At 42.3% G+C, this 16,607-nt stretch overlaps 1 long non-coding RNA gene across 4 annotated transcripts in view; it reads left to right on the top strand.

The window, feature by feature from the left end:
• The window catches only part of LOC125356299, a 49,982-nt gene that overhangs the window by 7,761 nt on the left and 25,614 nt on the right, over positions 1-16,607 (top strand). Inside the window, exon 3 of one of the 4 annotated variants that reach the window (XR_007211857.1) lies at positions 13,400-13,440. The exons of the other annotated variants lie outside the window; for them this stretch is intronic. This is a non-coding gene — a long non-coding RNA (uncharacterized LOC125356299). Of the gene's footprint in view, positions 1-13,399; positions 13,441-16,607 lie in introns of those variants that run through there. 4 annotated transcript variants of the gene reach the window in all.

Raw genomic sequence — 16,607 nt, 5'->3', positions numbered from 1 at the left:
TTTTTGTTTGTTTTTTTTTCAAAGTTTGGCACTGTGTCTAATGCTTGTAATCCTAGCTACTCAGGAGGCTGAGATCTAAGTAGAGGATCATGGTGTGAAGCCAGTTCAGGCAGGAAAGTCTGTGAGGCTCTTCTAATCACCAAAAAAGCCAGAAATATAGAGCTGAAGCTCTAAGTGGTAGAGCACTAGCTATGAGCAAAAAAATTCAAAGACAGTGCCTAGGTCTTGAGTTCAGGCCCCAGGTTCTGTACCCCCCCCCAAAAAAAAAAGACAAGAAAGCCTTCTTTTATATTCTAGACTACCAAAAAATAAAAAATAGAAAAAACAAGAAAGCCTTCTTTTATATTCTAGACTACACCCAAGAACCATGTCTTACTCCTTTTATAGATAGTAAATTATAGGCTCCCATGCTGATGACCTTGTATTAGGTCATGTCTTATTTCCCTGAAAAAGTCAGCATATAGCTGGAGGCATGGTTCAAGTGATGAGTGCCTGCTTAGCAGGTGTGAAACCCCGAGTGCAGATCCTAGCAGCACCTCCTCAAAAAAGAAAAAAAGAAATCAACTAGTATAGTGCATAGAAGTAACCAGGAGATAACAGCAACATCTTTGGTTTAGTGTTTCCATAGTAGACAAAGCCAGTGCCCATGGATACCCTGTGCCTAAGTAAAGGGAGGGCAGGGGAAAGCTAAAGGGAAAATTGAGAACATAATGAAAATTGAATTGAAAATAGAATGAGAAATGAAAGGTAGGAAGGGGAAACAGATGAAATCAGGCAAAAGAGGGGCTGGGAATGTTGCTTAGTGATAGAGTGCTTGCCTACCATGCCTGAAGCCCTAGGTTCAATTCCTCAGCACCATATAAACAGAAAAAGCCAAAAGTGGCCTCGTGGCTCAAGTGGTAGAGTGCTAGCCTTGAGCAAAAAGAAGCCAGGGACAGTGCTCAGGTACTGAGTTTGAAACCCAGGACTGGCAAAAAAAAAAATGATTATTGATGGTGGAATATCCTAGGAATTAAGCATGGGAGCTTATCCTTGCCCTCCATGTGAAGGTGTTTATGGTCTAGAGAAGGAGACCAAAAAAGCCATGGAAGACAGTATTTTACATATTGGGATGTGAGTTAGCAAAGGGTGCCATGGTAGAGGCAGGATCTTAATTTAGCCTTGGAAGAGACCTGAATGGCTGCATAAATAAGGTGACGTGTAGACAAGGGTTGGGATTACCACCATGCTTGGCTTCAGCTATTGGTCTTTAAGGAAGTGTGTGCGTGTGTGTGTGTGTGTGTGTGTGTGTGTGTGTGTGTAATTTAAGGTCTTTGTTTAACTGGCTAGGCTGTTTGAGCTAGAGAGGAGGGAAAGGAGTTTAAGAATAATTGCTACTTTATGCAGAACAAAAGAAATATGTTTAGCTCATTTCTCTGATCCCACCTACTGTTCACAAGCAAGACATAGAGACTGTTTCAGAGAGACAGTTACTCCAACCAAAGATAAATTCACTGTATAAAATCTTTTGAGTCCAGATTAAGAGCCTTAATTTTTTTTTGGCCAGTCCTGGGGCTTGGACTCAGGGCTTGAGCACTGTCCCTGGCTTCTTTTTGCTTAAGGCTAGCACTCTGCCACTTGAGTCACAGCGCCACTTTTGGCCATTTTCTATATATGTGGTGCTGGGGAATTGAACCCAGGGCCTCATGTATATGGGGCAAGCACTCTTGCCACTAGGCCATATCCCCAGCCCCATTAATTTTTTTTTTTGAGACATGGATATAGATAGCTACATTAAACAGAAACCCAATGTGTATTTATTAGACAATTCTGGTTTTTTTTTTCTGGACTAAAAGGGAAAAATGTTATATTGGCAGAACATCTAAAACAAACACTTAAATTAGGTGGTTGTTTTTCAGCCATCTTCTTTTTTTGTTGTTGTTTTTTTTTTTTTGGCCAGTCCTGGGCCTTGGACTCAGGGCCTGAGCACGGTCCCTGGCTTCTTCCCGCTCAAGGCTAGCACTCTGCCACTTGAGCCACAGCGCCGCTTCTGGCCATTTTCTGTATATGTGGTGCTGGGGAATCGAACCTAGGGCCTCGTGTATCCGAGGCAGGCACTCTTGCCACTAGGCTATATCCCCAGCCCCTCAGCCATCTTCTTTCTCTTAACTTCTTGTTAGCATTTAATTCTCCCTGCTTATGCTCTAGCTTCACTTGGCTACTAGAATGAGTCCTTTGGCTCCCTTCTGACCTCTTTAGCTTTTCTCAGCCCTTTCTTTTTTTTTTTTTTTTTTCCCCTTTGATCTTCTGCCCATCTCAACTTCTAATGATAGAAGGAGGAGAGAAGTATTACTGCTTCTACTCAAAAGCAACCCTTGGATCCCTGTTCTGGTTTGTTTTTTTTTTTTGCCAGTCCTTCATGTATACGAGGCAAGCACTCTACCACTAGGCCATATTCCCAGCCCCTGGATCCTTGTTCTGTCTAACTCATTTCCTAAGTGCTTACTGTCAAGATTCTAAACACTATATATATCCTAACAAATTATAATTCCCTCTCCTCTATCCTTTTTCTTCCTACTGGGATTTGAACTTATTTGCTAGACAAGTCCTTATGCATTGACCCACATCTCCAGCCCTTTTTTGCCATGGTATTTTGAGAAAAGGTCTTGTTTTTTGCTGTCAGGGTCTGTTCCTAGACCTTGATCCACCTATATTTTAGGCTTTCTGTCTTAGCTGGGGTTACAAGTATGCACCATCATGCCAGCTTCTTCTGATGAGATGGAGCCTCATAGACTTTTCTGTTCACCCTGGGCTGAAACTTTAATCCTCCTGATTTCAGTCTCCCATCTGCCAGAGATGAGAGGTACACATGCCTGTTGAAAAGGGGTTTCATATGTGTGCCTGAGCTGGCCTAGAATTCTGATACTCCAGGTCTCAGCTTCTAAAAAACTTAGGATTACAAGTGTGAGCCACACAGTACACTATGTTGACTGTATAGAGTTATATATCATATAAGGAGGGGATATCTATATAAATAAGACATTGTTCCTCTCTTCAAGTTGTTCAGAGCTTAAGATATGCTTATTTTGATGTGAACAATGCTGTGCTCTCTGTTAGATGGAAGTGCTACACTATTCTGGAATTGGGGAGGTTAGGACGAATGTAAAGGGGTATGGCTATCCTGCTTTATTACTTTTTAAGAAAAATTAAGGGGCTGGGAATGTGGACTAGTGGTAGGGTGCTTACCTAGCACGCATGAAGCCATGGGTTGATTCCTCAGCACCACATATACAGAAAAAGCCAGAAGTGGCGCGCTGTGGCTCAAGTAGTAGAGTGCTAATCTTGAGCAAAAAGAAGCCAGGGACAGTGCTTAAGCTCTCTGAGTTCAAGCCCCATGACTGGCAAAAACAAAAACCAAAAACTAACTTTATTTTTTGTTTATGTGGTACCAAGCAATTGAACCCAGGGCTTTATGAAAGAATGATAGTCAAACACCCTACCACTCAGCCATATTCCCATCCCCTGTTGCTTTATTTTTCTTACAAATAATTAATACTTTGGGGATATAAAATTGATGAACTCTTATTATTGAGTTTTAAGTTCAATTACTATTAATCTTTCTTGATCAGAACAATTAGAACCTTTATAAGTGTTTCTTTAGTTTCCCATTGTTAAGGGTGAAGCCCTGAGTTCATTCTGGAATACTGGAGAAAAATTCCTTGCCATTTTTTTTTTTTTTTTGAGGCAGGTTGTTACCCAGGCTCATCTGAAAACTCATAGACTCAAATAATCCTTGTGCCTCATTCTCTTAGTATCTGGGATTTAGGAGTGTGCCATTGTACCTTCACTGGTTCTTGAGTACCTTCTACTAGGCATCTTCTAACACAATCCACTTCTCCACTAACTTTACCTTTTGTCATATCTCAAAGGTTATGTTTTTAGTAACTCTGATCATTTACTTACTAGCTTTGTGGTCTTGAATCTCTTTGAACCTCAGTTTTTGTACCTTTTGAATAGATTGACAAATGAACGAATGTGAAGATTAAGTGACAAAAATATCAGTTTTGAAAAGATTATAATGGGAAGGGAAGTAGAGAACCAATTGTGTGTGAGTGTGTTGTCTGGGTGTGTGTGAGTGTGCACATGCATGCCAGTCCTGGGCCTGAACTCAGGGCCTGGGTGCTATCCCTGAGATATTTTGCTCAAGGCTAGCATTTGTTCCACTTTTAGCTCTTTGATGGTTAATTGGAGATAAGAGTTTCATGGATTTTCCTGCCTGGGCTAGTTGGAAACCATGATCATCAGATCTCATCCTCCAGAGTAACTAGGATTACATGCACTCAGCTGTGTTTGTTTTTTAGTAAATATGCCTGTGCCTTATTTTGAGAAAAAAGAGAATGTTTTTATTTTTTTTTGGTGTTGGTCCTGGGGCTTAAAATCATGTCCTGAGTCCTGTCCCTGAGGTTTTTTTTGTTCAAGGACAGAGCACTCTACCATGTGAACCACAGCTCTACTTCAAGTGTTTGGGTGTCTAATTGAAGAGTCTCACAGACTTTTCCTGCCCAGGCTGGCTTCAAACTGAAATCCTGAGATCTCAACTTCCTCAGTAGGGAGGATTATAGGTGTGAGTCACCTGCATGCAGCTTTTTTTTTTTTTTTTTTTTTTGTCAGTGGGTCCCTGAGCTCAAGGCTAGTGCTCTACCACTTGAGCCACAGTACCACTTCTTGCTTTCTGGTGGTTAATTGGAGATAAGGGTCTCATGGGCTTTGCTGCCCAGGCTGGCTTTGAACTGTGATCCTCAGATCAGCCTCCTGAGTAGCCAAGATTACAGGCATGAGCCACCAGTGCCCAGCTGGGTTTTTTTTTTTTTCTTTTCCTATTTTCTTTTTTTTGCCATTCTCGGGGCTTGAACTCAGGGCCTGAGCACTGTCCCTGGCTTCTTTTTGCTCAAGGCCAGCACTCTACCACTTGAGCCACAGTGCCACTTCTGGCTTTTTCTATATATGAGGTGCTGAGGAATCGAACCCAGGGCTTCATGTATTTGAGGCAAGCACTCTACTACTAGGCCATAGTCCCAGTCCCAAGTTTTTTTGTGTCTCTCTTCCACCCCCTTTCATGGGGCTTTGAACTCTGGGCCTGGGCGCTGTCCCTGAGCTCTTCAGCTCAAAGCTAGTGTTCTACCAGTTGAGCCACAATGCCTCTTCCCTCTTTTTTTTCTTTTTGGCTGGTACCAGTTCCTGAACTCAGGGACTCCATATCTTGTTTGGTTTGTTTCCTTATTTGTTTGCTCACAGCAAGGAATCTACCACTTGAGCCAGGCCTCTAGCCCAGCTTTTTGCTGGTTACTTGGAGATTAGAGTCTCTTGAACTTTTCTTCCCAGGCTTATTTTAAATTGATATTCTCCAGGTCTCAGCTTGTTTGTTGCCAAGTAGCTAGGATTATAGGTATGAGCTACTGGTATCCAGTTTTTGTTTTTTTTTTCTTTCCTTACTTCCTTTTTTTCCTTTTCTTCTCTCTCTCTTTTTTTTTTTTTTTTTTGGTGCTGGTTCTGGGCTTGAACTCAGGGTCACTATTCCTTAGCTGTTTTGCTTAAGAGCTAGCATTCTACCACTTGAGGCACTGCTTGACCTTCAGCTTTTTGCTGGTTAATTGGTTATATGAGTTTCACAGACTTGCCTGGCTGGGCAGGCTTTGACCTTCCATTCTCAAATGTCAGTCTCCTAAGTTACAGATATGAGCCTCTATGTAAGCCCTGGGCTTACATTTCTTTTCTAAGGAGAATACTAAGAATTTTGTTTTGCTTACATTCTGAGTCAGGATGTTAATATGTAGCTGAAGGTGGCCTTGAACCCAACCTTCTGCTTTAGTCTCCCTGAAGTCTCCCTGATAATCTCAGCCTCACCCAATCTAATCTCAGCCTCTCTGTCATCACTCTTCCCTTCTTCACTTCTCCAAGCAATTTTAACAGGTATCATTGTTCTGTTCTCATAGCTGCAAACAATCTGTTCTGACAGTACTCATTCTCTTCTGTCATCCTTGTTATCTCAACCCCCTCCTCCTAGAACCAACCTCCCAGTAGAGCTTATATCTCTTTCCTGGCCCTCCTCTCCTGTTGATCAACAGCTTTTATTGTGGCTTTAAAAAAAATGTTCCTTTCCTATATATTATACTGCATTTTTTTAGTAAAGAGGTTTTTTTTTTTGTTTTTTTTTTTTTGGCCAGTCCTGGGCCTTGGACTCAGGGACTCAGGGCCTGAGCACTGTCCCTGGCTTCTTCCCGCTCAAGGCTAGCACTCTGCCACTTGAGCCACAGCGCCGCTTCTGGCCGTTTTCTGTATATGTGGTGCTGGGGAATCGAACCTAGGGCCTCGTGTATCCGAGGCAGGCACTCTTGCCACTAGGCTATATCCCCAGCCCGTAAAGAGGTTTTTAATAAATATTTTCATGACTCTCTACTGAGGTAATCAGTCAGTCCCTGTATTATATGAGGGAATGAAATATTAGAACACCACCCCCAAACTACCCAGAGAGCTGGTACTTAGGTAGGAAACACCTCTTTTCCTTCAGGTGAAATTAGAACTTAGGAAGGAGGAGTGATCATTAGGAAATGTTCAAAGGTATTGATGTGATGATGATGATGGCAGCTGCAGTGACAACAGCATCAATAATTGTAATCTCAGTCAGTGGCTTACACTGTAATCCTAGCTATTTGGAAGGTTGAGATTGGGGAGAGTCATAGTTTCAAGTGAGTCCAGGCAGAACAGTTCAGAGGACCCCATTTTCGTGGACGAAGTCTATCCATTCCAGCTACAGTGGAAGTGCAAATAGGATAATGGTTCAATTGTAGAAACAATGCCTTATCTTAAAAATAACAATGCAAAAAAAAAAAAAAAAGACTGGAGACCTCTTAATCGTAGAGTGCCTACCGAGCAAATTCAAGGTTCTGAGTTCAAACCCCAGTGAAACACACACACACACACACACACACAATCCTAATGGTAACCTTGATTAAGCAGACCTATGTTAAGCACATCTTGTAAATTGTTTTAACAACAACCGCATGGTATAAGTATTTTGAGAAGCAGAGCAATTTAAGAGAAAGGAGTTGTTGGGACTAGACCTGGTGCATTGACATCTAAGCGCTGATTCACTTTGTGGCCTCAAGTAAGAAAACTGCTTCATTTTCCAAATGTGCATTATGCTTATTGTGCTTATTGCCATGCTAGGGTGAGTGGGAGGTAAGTTTTGTACCACTGAACTATATCCCCAGCCTCATCTGTAAAATGAGGATAATAATAGTACCTGTTTTACAAGATTGTTGTAACACTACATGACCTACCTAGGTAAAGTACTTAGCATAGTACTTGGCACATAGAAGATACATTCCAATTATTAGCTTTTATCATAATTAAAATAGTTTTGATCATTTAACATGGAAAAACAAAAGCTTAGAAAAAAGTAACTAGAATGTACTAAGAGAGTGAAACTTCAGTGATTTTTCTCTTACTCATTATACTGCAACACATAGTAGATTGAGGGGAAGAGACTAGACATGAAATGCATTTTGTGTAACTTGAGATAAATGTCGGTGAATGTTGGCAAGCTTGGATTCTGACATTCCAAACCATTGTTTGTGATTTTTCTTTTCTTTTCTTTCTTTCTTTCTTTCTTTTTTTTTTCTTTTGTGCCAATACTCAGGGCCTTGAATTCTCTCACTCAGTTTTTTCATTAGACTTCTGGCAGTCTACCACTTGAGCCATACCTCCACTTTGGCATTTTGCTGGCTAATTGGAGATAGAGCTTTGTAGACTTTTCTGCTTGGGCTAGCTTTGCACTTCCCACCTGCTGGGATTACAGGAGTATAGTGCTATGCCCATTGTCCTACTATATCTTAAACCATACAGCCTATATGTTGAGATTCAGAGATTCAGGTTTGGGATTTTCAGATTAGGGATGCTCAGTCTCTAAAATTATGCAAATATTCAAAAATCAAAACATCTGAAACTGCTGGGTACTAATGGCTCTTGTCTTTAACCCTAGCTACTCTTTTTTTTGTTTTGTTTTGTTTTTGGCCAGTCCTGGGCCTTGGACTCAGGGCCTGAGCACTGTCCCTGGCTTCTTCCCGCTCAAGGCTGGCACTCCGCCACTTGAGCCACAGCGCCGCTTCTGGCCGTTTTCTGTATATGTGGTGCTGGGGAATCGAACCTAGGGCCTCGTGTATCCGAGGCAGGCACTCTTGCCACTAGGCTATATCCCCAGCCCCTTAGTATATATATATATATATTTTTTGGCCAGTCCTGGGCCTTGGACTCAGGGCCTAAGCACTGTCCCTGGCTTCTTCCCGCTCAAGGCTAGCACTCTGCCACTTGAGCCACAGTGCCGCTTCTGGCCGTTTTCTGTATATGTGGTGCTGGGGAATCGAACCTAGGGCCTCGGGTATACCGAGGCAGGCACTCTTGCCACTAGGCTATATCCCCAGCCACCCTAGCTACTCTTAAGAGGCTCAGTTCTGGAAAGATAACAGTTTGAAGCCAGTTGGGGCAGAAAAGTCCACCAGATTTTATCCCCCCAAACCAGAAGAAAACAGGGCTGGATATGTGAATCAAGTGGGACAATGAACATAGTAGTACACTCCTGTAATCCCAGCACTTGGGAAGCTGAGGCAGAGGATTTCTAGTTCAAGAAAAGAACAGGTTGTGTGGAGTACGGATAGTTTTCTTTTTCCATCTGAAAAATAGGAAAATGTTGCAGCTCATAATTGTAGTCCTAGCTACTCAGGAGTCGGAGGTCCAAGGATCACACTTTGAAGCTGACTTGGGCAGTAAAGTTTGTGAGTGTGCCACTCATCTCCAATTGCTAGTGATAGGTCACTAGCTTTGAGCAAAAAAGCACAAGGGACAGTGCCAAGGTCCTGAGTTCCTCCCCACCCCACCCTGGACTGGCAAAAAAAAAGGAAAAAATTGATCACTAGGAATAAAGAGATTTGTGATTGTCTTGTTCTTATCACAAACTTGTTCTGTCCAGGGTTTCACTTTTCTTAGCTTTGTTGTTCTCATTTATTAAATGAAGGGGTTACTTGAGGCATATCTGTGAGGCCTCTTTGAACTCTGATGTTTTTGCCATTGATTATATGAAGTAAGAATAACACTTTTCAGCTCCTTGAATTTGGAGAAGCAATATTTGTGAAGTCTTAGGGAATCTGCTTCATGTAGCGAAGATGCCAGATCCCAGGGTAAGGTTTGAGCCACCTCACTGAAACAGGTAGGTCTAGGCTCTTTTTGAAGCTGGTTGCCAAGGGAACTCAGCCTCTGGTCAGTAATAGCCAGGAATGCTTTGGTTAAAGCTTGGGTACAGATAAAGGGAAAACAAGCAGGTTTTATTCCTTGTCTTCCTTTTCCAACTCCACTTTTGAACACTTTGATGTATAGCACACTGACTTAAGCATGTTATGATAATGAATCAGAGGCAAACAGTTAAATAATTTGTCTACATTTATTCAAATAAAAATATCAAGCCGGGCCCCAGTGGCTCATGCCTGTAATCCTAACTACTCAGGAGGCAGAGATCGAGGATTGCAGTTTGAAGGCAGCTCAGGCAGAAAAGTCCCCATGAGACTCTTATCTCCAATAAACTACTCTATAAAGCTGGAGGTGGTGCTGTGGCTCAAGTGGTAGAATGCTAGCTCAGGGACAACAACTAGGCCCTGAGTTCAAGCCCTATGACCAGCCAAAAACAAACAAACAAAAGTAATATTAGGGGCTGGCAATGTGGCTTAGTGGCAGAGTATTAGCATGCATGAAGCCCTGGGTCAATTCCTCAGTACCACATAAACAAAAAGCCGGATGTGGTGCTGTGGCTCAAGTGGTAGAATGCTAGTTTGAGTACAGAGAGGCTCAGAGACAGAGCCCAGGCCCTGAGTTCAAACCCCAGGACTAGCAAAAAAACAAAAACAAAAAAGTAATAGCCAGGTGTCCATGGCTCACACCTGTGGTCCTAGCTACTCAGGGGGCTGAGATTTGAGCATTCTAGTCAAAGCCAACTTGGGCAGACAAATCCGTGAAGCACATTATCTCCCATTAACCACAAAAAGTTGAAGTGGAAGTGTGACTCAAGTTGTAGAGTACCAGACTTGGGCAAAAAAGCCAGGCAAAAGCATGAGGCATTGAGTTTAAGCCTTAGTACTGGCATATGTGCCAGTATGTGCATACACACACATAAATAAACACACGATTTCATGTAAGTGTGCTTTTAGCTGCTAAGTTATATATACCACCGGGGTAGATAAAATCAAACAGTATATAACGTTTAAAATAATAACAGTTAAAAAAACAATAACAGGAGGATTCTAATTATTTGTTAATAATTTTGTTGTTTGATTTAGAATGATAGATTCTTGGAGCTAGAAGAGCCTTTGATGTAATTTAATATAATCTCATTGTCTCTAGTCTGTCATTCAATTATAGGGATGCCTTCTATTGTCATCCTGACAGATGATCATCCCAATTCATTTTGAATACCTTCATTGATGAGGAAGTGTATTGCTTTTTGAAATTGCTATTATATTACTGAATAGCTATCAACGATGGAAATTTTTTTTTTTAATCTTCATTCCCCCCCCCCCGCTTTTTTTTTCCTGAGACAGAGTCCCTGCTATGTATTCCAGGCTGACATAGAACTTACTATGTAGCCCAGGCTAGTCTTGAACTTTTAAGTCCTCTTGCCTCAGCCTCCTGAATGCTGAAATTGCAAGTATTCATCACCATACCATATCCAGCAGCAGCTGCTGCCTTCTCTTCCTCCTTTCTTCTCTCTTCTTTTTTTTGGGGTGGTGGGGTGGTGGTAGATGACAAGATATCACTATGTAGATCAAGCTTTCAAACTTCATGCCTCAACCTAATGGCTGCGATTATAGGTATGAACCATTGTGTCTATCTTTACTTTTTTGTTTAAATTGAAATCTAATAGAGACTTCTTGTTAATTTTAGGCCATTCCCATGGAACCCTATAGGAGAAATATCTACCTTCCTCATGCCAATCTTGTGAATGTTTGAAGATATTTCTATTACTAAAGCATATTTGATGTTTTCTTAGCATCCAAACTTGTTTCAAGTTTAGATGAGACTGCACAAAAGCAATTGTTTCCTATCACGGCTTTGCAGATGCAGCCTTGCAAATTGGTGCTTCACTTCTTGTGGTTATTTAGGCACAAATTGGGCATTTCCTATACCGTTAGAGACTGAATGGGTGGTAAGCTAAGTCTTTCTAATTGCATGTGAATCTGGAGGTTTCTGGGTGCCTGTAGATCATATTTGTACTCTTAGTTACTCAGAAGCCTGACATCAGTATTGTGACTTCAAGCCATCTGGGACAGAAAAGTCTGGGAGACTCTTACTTCCAATTAACCACCAGAAAAAGCCGAAGTGAAGCTGTGGGTCAAGTGGTAGAGCACCAGCCTTGAAGGAAATGGCTAAGAGACAGCACCCGGGCCTTGAGTTTAGACCCCCAGTATTGGCACATTAAAAAACAAAAACAAAAAAAAAAACAAAACAAAACAAAACAAAAAAAAAACACCAGGTGTCCGTTGCTCACACTGTAATCCTAGCTAATCAGGAGGCTGAGATCCGAGGATCAAGTTTCAAAGCCAACTCTGGGCAGGAAAGTCCATGAGACCCTTCTCTCTAATTTACCAGAAAACTGAAGTTGGACTTTTGCTAAAAGTGGTGCTGTGCTAGCCTTGAGCAGAAAAAGCTTAGGAACCAGCACCCAAGTCCTGAGTTCAAGCCCCACAACCCACAAAAAAAAAAAATGAGGAGGGTTTGTAGTCTTCTTGTAATTTTTTTTAGGCTGATTGCTGTTCTGCACACGGTAGCAGGACTCACAAAATGGCTGGAAGTTTATCCCAGCACTTGCAAGCTGCATTTACTTCATTAGGCCACTAGGTGATGAGCAACTCACAAACCTAGCAGGCCAGGGACTATTGTGTACAGGGCAGTTTCTGTTAGTAATGGAAAGGCTGTCAGAAGTCACCTGGTCCAACTTCTTTACAAGACCTCTTTGCTGGGGTGGGGAGGGGAAATGTGTTTCTTTCTTATGTACCTCATCTTTCCTGACTTTATTCCAATTTTAAATATTAATTTGACTAGACTATTTGATAGGAGGCCCTTAGCCCCTTTTAATTTCAAGTCAAAAGTTAACTTTTAATTAATGAAAACATAAAAATTAAGCATTTATGGGGCACTATGTGTATATATCGTATAATGTCTAAATAGATTAAATATACCCGCATAGATTTATTATTATTTTTTTGTATGTGTGGTCATGGGGTTGGAACATAGGGCCCCTCGATAGGCTGGCTGGCCATTTTATCACTTGAGCCACACCTCCAGCCTTACTTTTTGCTGTTTGTTTTGGAGATGGAATCTAGTTAACTTTTCTGTTCTGCTGGTATGGAACCAAAATCATCCATATCTTAGCCTCATAAGTAGCTAGGATTTAGGAATGAACCATCGAAGCCCAGCTTCATTTATCATTTTGTTACTGCAAAAACTTTCTTTCTTTCCTTTTTTTTTTTGTGGCCAGTCCTGGGGCTTAAACTCAGAGCCTGAGCACTCTCCCTGGCTTCTTTTTGCTCAAGGCTAGTACTCTTTTACTTGAGCCATAGCACTACTTCCGGCTTTTTCTGTGTATGTGGTGCTGAGGCATTGAACCATGGGGCTTCATGCGTGCTAGACAAGCACTCTACCACTAGGCCACATTCACAGCCCTGCAAAAACTTTCTTCTTCTTCTTCTTCTTTTTTTTTTGCCAGTCCTGGGCCTTGGACTCAGGGCCTGAGCACTGTCCCTGGCTTCTTTTTGCTCAAGGCTAGCACTCTACCACTTGAGCCACAGCACCACTTCTGGCCATTTTCTGTATATGTGGTGCTGGTGAATCGAACCCAGGGCTTCATGTATACGAGGCAAGCACTCTTGCCACTAGGCCATAGTCCCAGCTCCGTGCAAAAACTTTCTTAAGGGGCTATGAAGTGAACTATAGGCGTGAGCCACCAGCCCCTAGTCTGTTTCTTGGTTTTTTTTTTGGCCAGTCCTGGGCCTTGGACTCAGGGCCTGAGCACTGTCCCTGGCTTCTTCCCGCTCAAGGCTAGCACTCTGCCACTTGAGCCACAGCGCCACTTCTGGCCGTTTTCTGTATATGTGGTGCTGGGGAATCAAACCTAGGGCCTCGTGTATCCGAGGCAGGCACTCTTGCCACTAGGCTATATCCCCAGCCCCCTAGTCTGTTTTTATTTTTTAAATTAAAAATATTATTATTTGTTAATGGTACTAGAGTTTAAACCCAAGGTATTTTGTTTTCTAGGCAGGTGTTGTGCAACTGACCACTTCTTCCAGCCCCCCCCCCCCCCTTTTTTTTTTTGGGCCAGTTCTGGGGCTTGGACTCAGGGCCTGAGCACTGTCCCTGGCTTCTTTTTGCTCAAACCTAGCACTCTGCCACTTAAGCCACAGCGCCACTTCTGGCCATTTTCTGTATATGTGGTACTGGGGAATCGAACCCAGGGCCTCATGTATACGAGGCAGGCACTCTTGCCATTAGGCCATATCCCCAGCCCTTCCAGCCCTTTTTTGCACTGGATATTTTGGGATAGGTTCTCTCCTCCTCCTCTTTGTCTGTAAAATGATTTGCCTAATTTAGGCTTCCCATTGTTGTTGGTATAAGAAGACACCCAGCTTCTTCCATTGAATTGGAGTCTCATAGACCTCTGCCCAATGAGCCTGCAACCATATCCTCCTGATCTCAACATCTCATGTACCTTGGATGACAGGTGCACATTATGGTGCCCAGCTATTAGTCGAGAAGGAGTTTCTTGTGTATTCCCAAGCTGTCCTCAAACTCCAGTCCTCCCAATCTCAGCCTTTCAAATAGCTAGATTACCAGTGGGAGTTGCTGACACCTGGCAACTTTTTTTTTTTTTTTGGTGCTGATCCTGGGGTTTGAACTCAAGAGCCTGGGTGCTGTCCCTGAGTTTTTGTATTCAAGTCTGGTGGGCTGCCACTTGGGCCACAGTTCTACTTCTGGATTTTTGTGGTTAATTGGAAATAAAAGTCTCATGTACTTTCCTATCCAGGCTGGCTTTGAACTGTGATCCTCAGATCTTAGCCCCTCGAGTAGCTAGGATTATAGATGTGAGCTACTGGCACCTGGCTCAATGTTCTATTTTCATACATGCAGATTAACTACATACACCGTATTCGTCCTCATTCATGCTGTTTGTTAGCTTTCCCTCTCCCTTAAGCTCTTTTATTTTCTTCTTCTAGTAGTAGGGTTTGAAGTCGGGGCCTGGGCATTGTCCCTTAGTTTTTTCACTCACAGCTATCTTCTATCACACAGCCACATCTCCACCTCTAGCTTTTCAGTGGTTTACTGGATGTGTCTGGCTTCCTTTGAGCCCTCTGACATAAAAACCTACGTCTTTTTTTTTTTTTTTTAAGTCAGTTTAAGAGCATTTTATACCTAGATGCTGGTAGCTCATGCCTGAAACTCTAGATACTTAGGGGGTTGAGATTCAGAGATTGACGTTAAATCATCCTGGGCAAAAAAAGTCCAAAAGACTCCATCCCCAGGGCTGGGAGTATGTATGGCCTAGTGGCAAGAGTGCTTGCCTCCTACACATGAAGCTCTCAGTTCAATTCCCCAGCACCACATATATAGAAAACGGCCAGAGGGGGCGCTGTGGCTCAAGTGGCAGAGTGCTAGCCTTGAACACGAAGAGGCCAGGGACAGTGCTCAGGCCCTGAGTCCAAGGCCCAGGACTGGACAAAAAAAAAAAAAAAAAGACTCAATCTCCAAAATAACTAGCAAAAAACCAGGTGTTAGGTATGGCTCAAGTGGTAGAGTTATAGCTAGGAAAAAAGCTGAGCAAGTGCTAGGTCCTGAGTTTAAATCCTAGTACTTCTAAAAATACCACCACCATTTAAAACAATTGTGATTGGGTGTGATAATGTGTGCTTGTATTCACGGCACTTTCGCAAATAATGCTAGGAGAACCATGAGTTGAGGTCAGCCTGGTCTACATAGTGTGACCTTGTCTCAAGAAAGCAAACAAAAAAGAAAAACAAGAGCAGGGAATGTGGCTTAGTGGTAGTGTGCTTGCCTAGCATGTGTGAAGCCCTGGGTTCGATTCCTCAGCATTGCACAAACAGAAAAAGCCGGAAGTGGCGCTGTGGCTCAAGAGGTAGAGTGCTAGCCTTGAGCAAAAGGAAGCCAGGGACGGTGCTCAGGCCCTGAGTCCAAGCCCCAGGACTGGCAAAAACAAAACAAAAAGGACATTTTATGGTTTCCCTTGCATTTTTAACTTCCTTACTTTACACATGAGGAAATTGAAACTGAGCTCAGAAAAGTGAAGTTACTTGCCTGGAATCATATAGCTAGTTACAAATGAACTTCAAGCAAGTAAACTGACTCCTTAGATCAACTAAAATTTTGTTGTGTTACTACTGCTTCAGTGAGAAGGCCTTTATAAATAACTTCAGCAAGATAGGAATTTTGTCAAGTGTTCCTGGGGAGATAAAAAAGGAAGAGAAGGTAATAAAATTCATTACAGTGAAATGATTTGAAGACTGAGCAATTCATAAGTCTTCTAGTATTTCAGGTAGTGGAGCTCCCTCAATGCTTTAGAACTTAATATGTTGTCTCAGCACTTACATAATTATATATGCAGAATTAGATATTTAGTAGTCACAGGTTGGGAAATTGTGGTCATACTGTGTTGTTAATATTGAAAACCCTGTAAGTGCCATCTGAAGGCTTGGAGACAGACATTATAAACTGTCTTATCAATGGTCTGGTTTCTGTTTTGAGTTCTAGCCTAAGACCTATCAGAAAACTGATAGGAACCACCTGTTCTGGCTCTGTTGCTCTTCGGAGTTCCCCAGATCTTCATATGCTTTCAGTTTTGAAATGAAACCTACCCCATAGGGTGAGGTCAGCTATGGAAAGGACTTTGGCAGCTCACCTTGGCTTGTTTTTCTAGAGCCATCTGGTATGTGACCGTGTGTGGTGTGAGGTACATCAGGCTGTGATAGAGACTGATGGTGAATCAGATGTTGTGTAAGATCTAGGTAGCATTGTTTCTTTGGGTAGCCAGGAAAACACAACCAAATGTCTTGAGTTTCATCCTCAGAAAGTAGAGAGTTAAAAATACAGTCACGAGAGATGTATGCATTATCTCTGCCTTTGGTTTGCTGAAGAAGGAAAGGCTTTATCTCTACTCATTTGTAGAATGTATTCACCTCCTTTTTGCTCAAGCTTCTAGAGTCCTTTCATGACTCTAGCTACCAAACCTTTATATTGTGCCTCCTAAGATGGCTGCTTTGTGAAATGACTCCTCTAGAACCCTCCATTCTAACCAGGCTCTTCACAAAATTCATCTCATTTTTTTGCCCCCTTTGCCATAAACCTGGTTTTTACCAGATTATATCACTTTGCTTGCAGTCTTCATGGGTGGAACTAACTCATCCTTCAACTCATCCTTTATTGCTAACTTGGCCTGTTACCCAGCATCCCAGAACTGTGTTGAAGTCTTCAAACACCTTTCCCTTTTAGATTCTGTGTTGTCCAGTAAGCCTACCTGA

The sequence above is a fragment of the Perognathus longimembris genome, chromosome 8 (assembly GCF_023159225.1).
Source record: "Perognathus longimembris pacificus isolate PPM17 chromosome 8, ASM2315922v1, whole genome shotgun sequence".
In the NCBI taxonomy this organism is placed as follows: Eukaryota; Metazoa; Chordata; class Mammalia; order Rodentia; family Heteromyidae; genus Perognathus; species Perognathus longimembris.
This window is presented reverse-complemented; position numbering and strand designations above follow the sequence as displayed.